Source organism: Salvelinus namaycush, chromosome 16, assembly GCF_016432855.1.
Source record: "Salvelinus namaycush isolate Seneca chromosome 16, SaNama_1.0, whole genome shotgun sequence".
Classification (NCBI taxonomy): domain Eukaryota; kingdom Metazoa; phylum Chordata; class Actinopteri; order Salmoniformes; family Salmonidae; genus Salvelinus; species Salvelinus namaycush.
Genome location: NC_052322.1, coordinates 42,610,708 through 42,621,816, shown reverse-complemented (window position 1 = coordinate 42,621,816; position 11,109 = coordinate 42,610,708).

Below are 11,109 nucleotides of genomic sequence, written 5' to 3'. Positions count from 1 at the left end.
AGGCCGGTATATATATATCTGAGGTCGACAGAGACGGTGACGGAATCAAATCGGCATTGCTTTTCCCAGTCTGCAAGACGAAGGTAAATAGTCTTTATTCTCGAATGTGGGGGGTATGATGTAAGTTATCTTTGATTTTAAGTTCTAAACGTGTTTAGCATTTATCAATAATAGTAGCTTCGGATATTCCAAACATATTGTGGGTTACTTGTATGACCGAAATACAAGGAAGGGAGTTATAGGTCCGAAAAGACCTATGGTATATGCATTACCGGAAAAAAAATATTGGCCTTAAATGATCCGGGCCTTGCAAGCCGTGTGGGTTATTTAAGGAGGATATAGTAAGTGTTGTTAGATAGGACGGTCGTTTTGTACAAATAGGACAGCCATTAATTCAAAAGACATACCTAAATGAAGTTTTAACCTAAAACAGGTGAGGATAAATTAGGTGGTGAGAAGGCAGGGTAATCCTAGGCGAACGGAATAACTGATCCTATTCAATACTGAAAGGGAATATCCAAAAGGGTGGGAGGGAAACTTAATATAGCGAAGTGAGATTGGATAAATACAACCAGAGTTTGACCAGGGAAGTAAGTCCCCTGGCTAATAACTGATAGTTTAAAGTGAGATCTAATGTCTGATCAATAACAACGCTATAGATAAAGTTTCCAGGGAAGAGAATCATATAAATTCATACACATAGATTATAACTAGGTAACGGTAAAACGCACATAACATAGAAATATATTCACCTAGATTGTGAGAGCGGTAGGAAGTGGTAACACACACATAGAGAAATAAATAAATAAATAGAAAGACATAGATAGGTGATAAATACCATAACTACTAGTAAAGGCAAGGATTTATCAAACATGGGTAGTAAACCCTCCAAGGAGGTCCCGGTATTAACGGGAGACCAGCGTTTATGGAACTGAAAGATAAGAGTAATTTAGAATTCTGTCCAAAATGGAGTAAGCATTATGGATTTGATGGTAGGCTAAATGTTGAAAAACTAGAATTGCTTATCAAACAGATACATAAGGAGTGTGGTGAGGATGAGAAGAGATAACGGTACAACCACCACCCAAAATTGTGGAGCCTGCTGGAGCCGAGGAAGGGATAATAGAGGTAGAGAAAGAAAATAAGTCGAGAAAAGTGGGAAATGTCAAAAGAAAAAGAGAAAATGTTTTAATTGCAATAATTTAGGGCATTTCGCCCGGGAGTGTAACACTCCCTGCACACATTGTGACAGGTTAGGACATAAACATCAAGATTGTAATTTAATTAAGAGGGAGGTCAGGCGCGGCTATCGGGAGAATAAGAGAGAGTCGAGAAACAACGAAAGCGAGAAAAATGGGAATTCTCACTGAGGAAAGGCTTGAGCTTTTAAATTAGGGATATTTTGTTGACTCGGGATTGGAATTACGAATACAGATACATGTAAAGTGGGTTTAAATGCGAATAAGTTTTTGTTATTTACATGGCTTTGGTGGATCAGTGGTAGAATTCTCTCCTGGAACGCGAGAGTCTCGGGTTCGGTTCCTGGTAAATGCTTTGACTAGAATCAGAGTTTTTGATTGTAATTAAACTATTTGTATGTTTTGCCTAGAAAGTTATAGTTGCTAGTGTTTGTATAAGATATAAACTGAAGTTTTAATAGATTGTATAGGTTAAATTAATAAACTAATTCGTTCCACTTAAAATAATAACGAAGCGAATTTCGATGCAAGACGATGTCTGTTGCCTAAATTATATGTTTGAATAATGTATTGGGAATATAGTCGTAATTAAAATGCTGAATCAAGGAAGAGATAGTTACTAAATCTGATGAATTCTAAAGAATAACGGAGAAATACGATAAAGTTGTGCCCGTCGGAATATTATAATTATTATGGATGATTGACATGCGATATAAATTTGGCGAAGCATATGGTACTTTTACACTTTGGAGTAGAGAAAAGTTGAGAAGTTGATTTTACTTATACGATAGTTTTGATGCAAAACTCAGCTGGAGTAAGTAGATGTTTTGCCTAGAGGCATGAATAAGACAGTTAGTTTTGGTATTGTATTGGCTACTAATTTTCAGGGTAAGTTGCTAGGGACAGGATGATTTGTTTTGTAACGACGTAAAACAACGACACAATTACGTTACTCGAATGGATTTGGCTATTGTTCAGGTAAACTATTTTCTATAATTCTGGCAGTATAGTTTTGATTGAGAGATGTTGATTGACGTTGTAAATTCTATTCAAGATCCAACCTTTGTGATAAATTGGGTTTGGTTTATCGAACCCGTACTACTGTTGCTGCAGACAGCCAACAATTATTTACAATTCATTGAAAGTCGTTGCGGCTTGGGTCTGGGTTGAGCGCCTGTTGATGACATCACTCACAAGGCACTTTTGTCGCTACGGCAATGATGTTGTGACTGGGGTGTGGCAGAGAAAAGTGTTTGTGTCATTTAGAAGGAAAATGCGTCCATTATTGTTTTGAGTCACTTTTCAGAAGTTGATAGTCATTTCCAAATACATTTTTAAAAGAAGCTGTAAGTCGTCAGGGTAGTCAGGAAAGATGCTAAAAACTAGCAACAGATTCGCTAGGTGGGCATCATTGATTTATGGTGTTTATTGGACTATATTAGGCTGTGAGAAAGGGAGATCTGAATGTCTGAATCGTAAAACATAGTGATAATGGATTCTGATGGTTATTGATTATAAACATTGTATTCTGGTGTGTTTAAGTAGGATTCCTTCTTCCGGGACGGATGGAAGTTATCTAAAATATGTAAGTTGAAGGAGCCATGGGAAAATACGTTTACATTTTTATTAAATACCTGGGATTAAATTACTGATTTCTTACACTGAGAAATGTACGACATTTGCGACAGAGGAAAAAAGTAATACGGTTAGATAATAAATATCAGGTTAATTGCATCTAAGGCTAACATGTTCACTTAAGTAGGCATATACATTGACGTTGTTTAAAAACTTTTGATTAATGATTTGAGGTAAAGAGGAATTATCATTAGGTTTGGTTAATAGTTCACTTTTGAGTTTCTGAATCGATGTAGCACAGTGAATGCTAGTTAGGCGTTTTGTGTTTTTCCTGGGAGAGTGGGAGTTTTATGGTCTCTTGAATGTTTCCTGGGACTATTATCTTGGGGAGAGATTGAGATTGAGGAGTGAGATTGAGGCCATAAACGACCAAATTGAAAGGGCCTAAAAGGTTTTTGTTTTTTCATTAAGGTTTGCAAATATACACACATAAGGCATTTGTTAGGACTATTTGTTTTAGTGCAAAGGTATTTTAAAGGGGCATGCTCACATATGGAGTTTTATGAGTTTTTATCTTCTGAGTTTTAATTACACAAGTGAATTTTTTGATTTTAAGGATAAAGGGTTCTTTGAAATGTCTAGGAACATGACTATACAGGGGTGGTATAACCTTTGACCTTTATCATGGCTGTCTCTTGAAGTCTGATCAGCTTCAGGGGAGGGCCATGAAGATAATGCATTTGTGGTCATTTGGGATACTAGTTTTGAGGTAAATTAATTGACTATTATTGATTTGGTATTACAACAGGAAAAATACCCTTTGTCATCAATAATAAATGAGGGAAGATATGATACATTGAGGTTTGGACAGGAGATATTTTAAGCCAATAGGGCAGGAAAATACATAAGCATTAAAATTATTTATGAGAAGTAATAAGTTTTAGTTCTTAGGAGTGGTAATTTACTGTGGATAAGGTATCCACACTGTAAAACATATATTAATTATTTATGAGACTGAGTTTAAGGTTAACCAATGTTATTATTTAATAAAAAACAGTGGACTCCTGGGGGAGAGAGCTTATTAGTAAAGAAAGGATTTGATATGGTTACCATTTGTTTTGGCCATTAGAAGATTTTTATTTAAATAGTATTAAAATTGACAGGGGTATATGGCATATGTGATGATTTAGGATTATTGATAGGTTGATTAAGGTTATGTAAGGACTTTAGAGATTGACACTATAAGACATGTTGTTTTTTTAAATCCATGATTTTAGATAAAGCCAAAACAGTGAGACACTTAGTTAATATTTGGATGGAACGCATAGTTGTTATTGACTATTATGAGAAAAAGGCAGACAGAGGGGTCTGCCACGCACTGTTGAGATCTTGAAGGTTTGAGAGCAGAGTGGAGAGGGGGGAACCAGGACATGAGCAAGGTAGGCTGTGAAATAAGATAGGTGAGAAGAGGGATACGGTTTAAATCAATAAATATATATATATATTTAAGAACATATATAAGCAGCACAGATACCTTTTAAAGTAGATAAGTCACTTGACAGAGAATTGGAAAAGGATAGATATGAATGGACGCCCAAGGGAGAATTGGACATGCGGCGAATGAAAGGGGCGTTCCTACATGATAATGTCAGACAATAAGGATAATTTACACTAATTTTACCTAAGTCATTGGTTAGGTTAGGCAAGGTTGTTACCTGGCAGAGCCAGGTAACAAAGGGGGGATGGGTAAGTTGTGGTCTAGGATAGGATGTGGCCTATTGGATGATAAACTAATTAAAAAAAAAATCTAGCTAAACAAGCAGATATAGAAAGAAGTATTGTTAATTACATGAAAAGGTTGTTTGTTTAACCAAACCTGTATGTCCAAGATTTTATGCACTACAGGTGAATTACAGGTGAAGTCACTCAATCCAGTCCCTGAGGCCTGTTGGGGGGACCATACCAAGACTCCTGGTAACAGCTAGCTGAAAGAGTTACCCGGATTCATATCACACTGCGGGAGGGTAAGACACATTGACACTGTCGAACAAGCACAGTGTCCGAGAGGAGAACTGGAATTAACAGAATTCCGGGGGCCATCTCTCGGATGAAGATTTCCTTTTCCCGTCATTCCATTCCTGTGTTTGTTCATAGAAGTGAAAGTGTGTCTGGCTTCTTGCTGATGATGTTTTCTCTGGGAGAGGGTGGGGCTTTATAGGTGGGCGGTCCATCCATCCTGAGCTGTCTGGTTGTGGGAGCCATATTCCTGATACACCATGAACCCCAAGAAGGCCAGAGGGTAATATTGACACATAGTTAGACAATGAGGATTTTGTATTAACCAAGCATAAGAGATCACTTGATCTGGATAAACAGAAAGTGAGAGTGGGATTGGGAAGGAAGTCTCAGTGGAGTTCTATGTAGACCAAATGGGGCCTCTGACTCCTTGGCAGTTTAGGACTAAGAGCAGCCATTGTGGAAGACATCTATGAAAGTCCCTGTGTAGTTCATGGAAACAGGTTATAGCTCACATCATGAGGGCTACATAAATCTACATACCCAGTATGGAAGATGGAGAGTAGTGAAAGTAAGGGTTTCAGTTGACAACCTAGTGCCATTCCGAGTACGAGAAGTTAGAGCAGATGATAGTCAGCCAGAATACAAGCAGAGCCCAGACAAAGCAGATACTGACCGTAGAGTTGTCCAGAGCCAAGGGCCGATGTGGATGGTTCAGATGAAAGATTTTAAGGAAGTGATTGAGGTGGAAACTGTTATGGGATTCTAACCTATGGTTAGGCATGCCTCAGCAAAACCTCAGTTCATAACCATTTCCTTTCCATTTGATGGAATTGCTACACCCATGGAATGGCCTGTATGATAAAGCGGTTCAAGAGGGCAGGAAGCTGAACTATGACAGTTGCATTGATCTGTGATATGTGTCCCCAGGTGCCGATTACATCCAGATTTTCTCTTTCACAGTGACAGGATTTTATGGATCGCTACGTAACACACGGATGGGAAGTAGGGGAAGTCAGTACATGCAATAGGACTGAGAATGTTACAACCGAGAAGACAATGAGGGACCTGACTGGCAGATGAAAAGGTTTAGAGTGTGGAGGTATGAAGCTGTGACCTAACCTGACTACCAATTGGAACGGTAGTTGTGCACTAGTGCAATTAGGCATGCTCTTTACCCTTATCCAGATCCAATTCAAAGCGAAGAATTAGATCATGGCAGGATTAGAGTCAAGCATTTTCTGGTGGTCTACTCTCAATAAGAATGTGGATTGGATCAATTATATTTATTATAATCAACAGCGATTCATCAATTATACTCTGATCAGGCTCTGATCAGGCCCTACACCCAAACAAGGGCACTGCGTTCATCCACCTCTGGCCTGCTCGCCTCCCTACCTCTGAGGAAGTACAGCTCCCGCTCAGCCCAGTCAAAACTGTTCGCTGCTCTGGCACCCCAATGGTGGAACAAACTCCCCCACGACGCCAGGTCAGCGGAGTCAATCACCACCTTCCGGAAACAACTGAAACACCACCTCTTTAAGGAATACCTAGGATAGGATAAAGTAATCCTTCTAACCCCCCCCTCCCCCTTAAAAGAGTTAGATGCACTATTGTAAAGTGGTTGTTCCACTGGATATCATAAGGTGAATGCACCAACTTGTAAGTCGCTCTGGATAAGAGCGTCTGCTAAATGACTTAAATGTAAATGTATACTAGAGATGCAATAAAAGGATTGGCAGAACAGACCGAAGCGACCAGCCTGAAGGCTTGACAGAATAGAATCGCGTTAGATATGTTATTGGCAGAAAAGGGTGGGGTTTGTGTGTTATTCGGGTCGATGTGCTGTACGTTTATCCCAAGTAACACAGCTCCGGATGGATCTGTGACCAAGGCCGTGGCAGGTTTAACCACCCTAGCTCACGAGTTGGCAGTGAACTCAGGGGTGGATACTTCTCTGACTAATTGGTTTAACAGTATGTTTGGGAAATGGAAAAATGTCATGATTACTGTGTTATGGGCTACCTTCACCTGTGTGACTGTGTTAGTTTTGTGCGGATGTGGTTTGATTCCGTGTGTGAAAGTTCTCATTTCCAGGATTCTGGAGAAATCGATGACACAACAGATGATGAAGTACGGATCAATTCTAAGCTCTGACCAGTGGAAGGATGAATGTATGGGGCCGGATCTAGTGGAGAACGATTCCGGATCTTTTAATTATGAGGAACCGAGATTGGATGAGACTGTATTTGACGTTTAGAGAAGTTAGATATGTAGCTATGAATTGTTTTGTTATTTAGGGTGGATTGTTAGGAATTTTGTTAATAAATAGTTAAAACAAATTCTAGCTTTAGATAAAACTATAACTAATTGAACTCTGCATGCCTGGTGAAAAGAGATTTGTGTTGTGGGTCATAAAATAAGCAGAAAGGGTCGTTAAACTATGGTTGAACTGACCCAACTTAGCCCTGAGGTGTTTAGATAAACTTTTTAGGTCTTCCATTATCTTGAGTTGTCTGCTAAAGTGGTAATAAATTATAGTGAGCCTTCAGGATAAATGATTATATATGTGTCATGTGAGTGCCCTGTGAAGTTGGAATGAACTTTTGAACCTGTTTTCTATTTGTCAGGACAATGAGACTATTCTGTAACCTATGACGTCATATCTTGTATATAAACCTGTGTTTATGATCAAATGGCAGCGTGCTCCGAGAATAAACACTATTATCTAATTTTGATTAGACTGTATCCTGTCTATTTTATGTTAATAAGTATCTTACAAATTCTTATAAATAGACAGATTGAATTTAATTAATGAGTACATTAGAGGAATTATTTAATTCCACTAACAGTTATGTGGCCCAACATCATTATTACAGTGATTGGATCACAAGTGGTTTGAAGTGTGTGCACCCAGGTGCAAATGACAATGCCCCTAAAATTGCAAGGGAGAGAATGAGTGAGGCACGAGGAACATTATCCTGAAAACAAATATCGGTAAGTAGCTAACTTCTTGAATAATGCTTAAAATTAACCAGCAGCACGGAGCTATAGCCATGTATGTTTAAGTGAGCACAGTTTTTGCAATTACTTCTTGTCCAGTCAACTTTGTTCCATTCATTTCATGTACAGTTGAAGTCGGAAGTTTACATACACTTAGGTTGGAGTCATTAAACCTCGTTCTTCAACCACTCCACAAATTTCTTGTTAACAAACTATAGTTTTGGCAAGTCAGTTAGGACATTTACTTTGTGCATGACACAAGTCATTTTTCCAACAATTGTTTACAGACAGATTATTTCACTTATAATTCACTGTATCACAATTCCAGTGAGTCAGAAGTTTACATACACTAAGTTGACTGTGCCATTAAACAGCTTGGAAAAATCCAGAAAATGATGTCATGGCTTTAGAAGCTTCTAATAGGCTAATTGACATCATTTGAATCAATTCGAGGTGTACCTGTGCATGTATTTCAAGGCCTACCTTCAAACTCAGTGCCTCTTTGCTTGACATCAATCTAAAGAAATCAGCCAAGACCTCAGAAATAGTCTGATTCATCCTTGGGAGCAATTTCCAAACGCCTGAAGGTACCACGTTCATCTGTACAAACAATAGTACGCAAGTATAAACACCATGGGACCACACAGCCGTCATACCACTCAGGAAGGAGAAACGTTCTGTCTCCTAGAGATGAATGTACTTCGGTGTGAAAAGTGCAAATCAATCCCAGAACAACAGCAAAAGACCTTGTGAAGATGCTGGAGGAAACAGGTACAAAAGTATCTATATCCACAGTAAAACGAGTCCTGTATCAACATAACCTGAAAGGCAGCTCGGCAAGGAAGAAGCCACTGCTCCAAAACCGCCATAAAAAAAGCCAGACTACCCTTTGCAACTGCACATGGGGACAAAGATCATACTTTTTGGAGAAATGTCCACTGGTCTGATGAAACAAAAATGGAACTGTTTGGCCATAATGACCATCGTTATGTTAGGAGGAAAAAGGGGGAGGCTTGCAAGCCGAAGAACACCATCCCAACCGTGAAGGACAGGGGTGGCAGCATCATGTTGTGGGGGTGCTTTGCTGCAGGAGGGACTGGTGCACTTCACAAAATAGATGGCATCATGAGAGAGGAAAATTATGTGGATATATTGAAGCAACATCTCAAGACATCAGTCAGGAAGTTAAAGCTTGGTTGCAAATGGGTCTTCCAAATGGACAATGACCCCAAGCATACCCCCAAAGTTGTGGCAAAATGGCTTAAGGACAACAAAGTCAAGGTATTAGAGTGGCCATCACAAAGTCCTGACCTCAATCCTATAGAAGGTTTATGGGCAGAACTGAAAAAGCGTGTTGCGAGCAAGGAAGCCTAGAAACCTGACTCAGTTACACCAGCTCTGTCAGGAGGAATGGGCCAAAATTCACCCAACTTATTGTGGGAAGCTTGTGGAAGGCTACCCAAAATGTTTGACCCAAGTTAAACAATTTAAAGGTGATGCTACCAAATACTAATTGAGTGTATGTGAACTTCTGACCCACTGAGAATGTGATGAAAGAAATAAAAGCTGAAATAAATCATTCTCTATGCTATTATTCTGACATTTCACATTCTTAAAATAAAGTGGTGATCCTAACTGACCTAAGACAGGGATTTTTTACTAGGATTAAATGTCAGGAATTGTGAAAAACTGAGTTTAAATGTATTTGGCTAAGGTGTATGTAAACTTCCGACTTCAACTGTATCTAACGGTAACATTAGCTGAGTTGGCAAAGTTAGCTAGCGAGCTCATTTGGTTTTTAACAGCTAGTGAGCTAGCTAGCAGTATGGTAGATTGAAAGGTTTATTAGCAAGCTAATCAAATTGTAGTGTGATGCGATGACCTACTTGATTATATTAACTAGTTTAGTTATATTACCATTTTAATCAAATATGACTTAGGCTAGAGTTGGAAACTTGATATTAGCCAACGTATTTACTAGCTAAAGTTAGCTAGCTAGCCAGCCTTTTTGCTGGCCTTGCGCACAGGGCGTTTGAGTTGCGTCGGCCCAAGTGTGGCGGGTGGTATGTGGACCAACCTAATAGTATCCAGCTGCAGTCCCACTGCATGGCCTGTCACTTAACACACTGGCCTGTCACTAAAACTAACATTAGTATTAACTGTGGTTCATCTCACTAACACATACCCTCGTATGCATTTGGAAAGTGAAGCTAATAATGTTTTTAATTTGGCTCTATAGCCCAATATGTTTCATATAAGGCGACAGCACTGAATGTCACATTTTATTTGAGGGTATTTTCATACATACCTGTTTTACCGTTTAGAAATTAAAGCACTTTATATATTTAGTACCCCGATTTGAAGAAGTCACGTATTTGCACAAAATCACTCAGTGTATTAAAGTAGTATTTGGTTGAATATTCCTAGTACACAATGACTACATCAAGCTTGTACTGGACACTCTTCGGATACATTTGCAGTTTCTTTTGGTTGTGTTTTGGGTTATGTTTTGCCCTGTAGAAACTGAATGGTTAATGATGACGGGACTAGTTTTCAGTAAGATGTTTCTGAAAACTACTAAATTAATGATGATCACGCCATAATGAACATTGATGAATGAGAAAGTTACAGAGGCTACAACAAAACATGTTATCTTCTCACCATTACCAATAACAGAGGAGATTAGCATTTTTTTGGGCAGGGGGGAGTGATTTTTGTCCCCCTGTAACTTTCTCACTTTTATCATTCACAATTCATTCATGATTATCCATAATCATGATAGCATCCACATTAATGTAGACATAATCAGAAATATCTATTCCTACTTACTTCCTTTCCTAGGTCTCCTTCCTCCATCCCTAGCTTCCTTTCATTCTTTCCTAGCTTCTTTTCCTAGATAGCTTATCCACCAGATTCCTCAAGACCATGCAAGACTTTGGCTCCAGCAGACACGACCACAAGAAAACCCAAAGATTCATCAGATGCTCTCCTCCTCCTGGTGGGAAGCATTAAATCACTCACGCATGTTTCAGTACCAGCTGGTGGAGGGAGAAATGGACACATCCTTTCGAATGAGGGAGTTTTTGATTGGTAAAGATTTATCATATTTACAAATGTCCCATCACGACACAAACAGCCTCCTGCAATGTGATTACCATGACATTGAAACAATTTGTGCTCTTGTTCATTAGCTGCTGTCTGGAAGAATCCGATAACATCTAGAGCATCTGACAGGGATGTGGAGTTGGTCATGAAAAAGTGGTTGCAGCTGGCAGCAGACCGGGAAGGAGGGACAAAGAGACGAGCCAGGAATTTG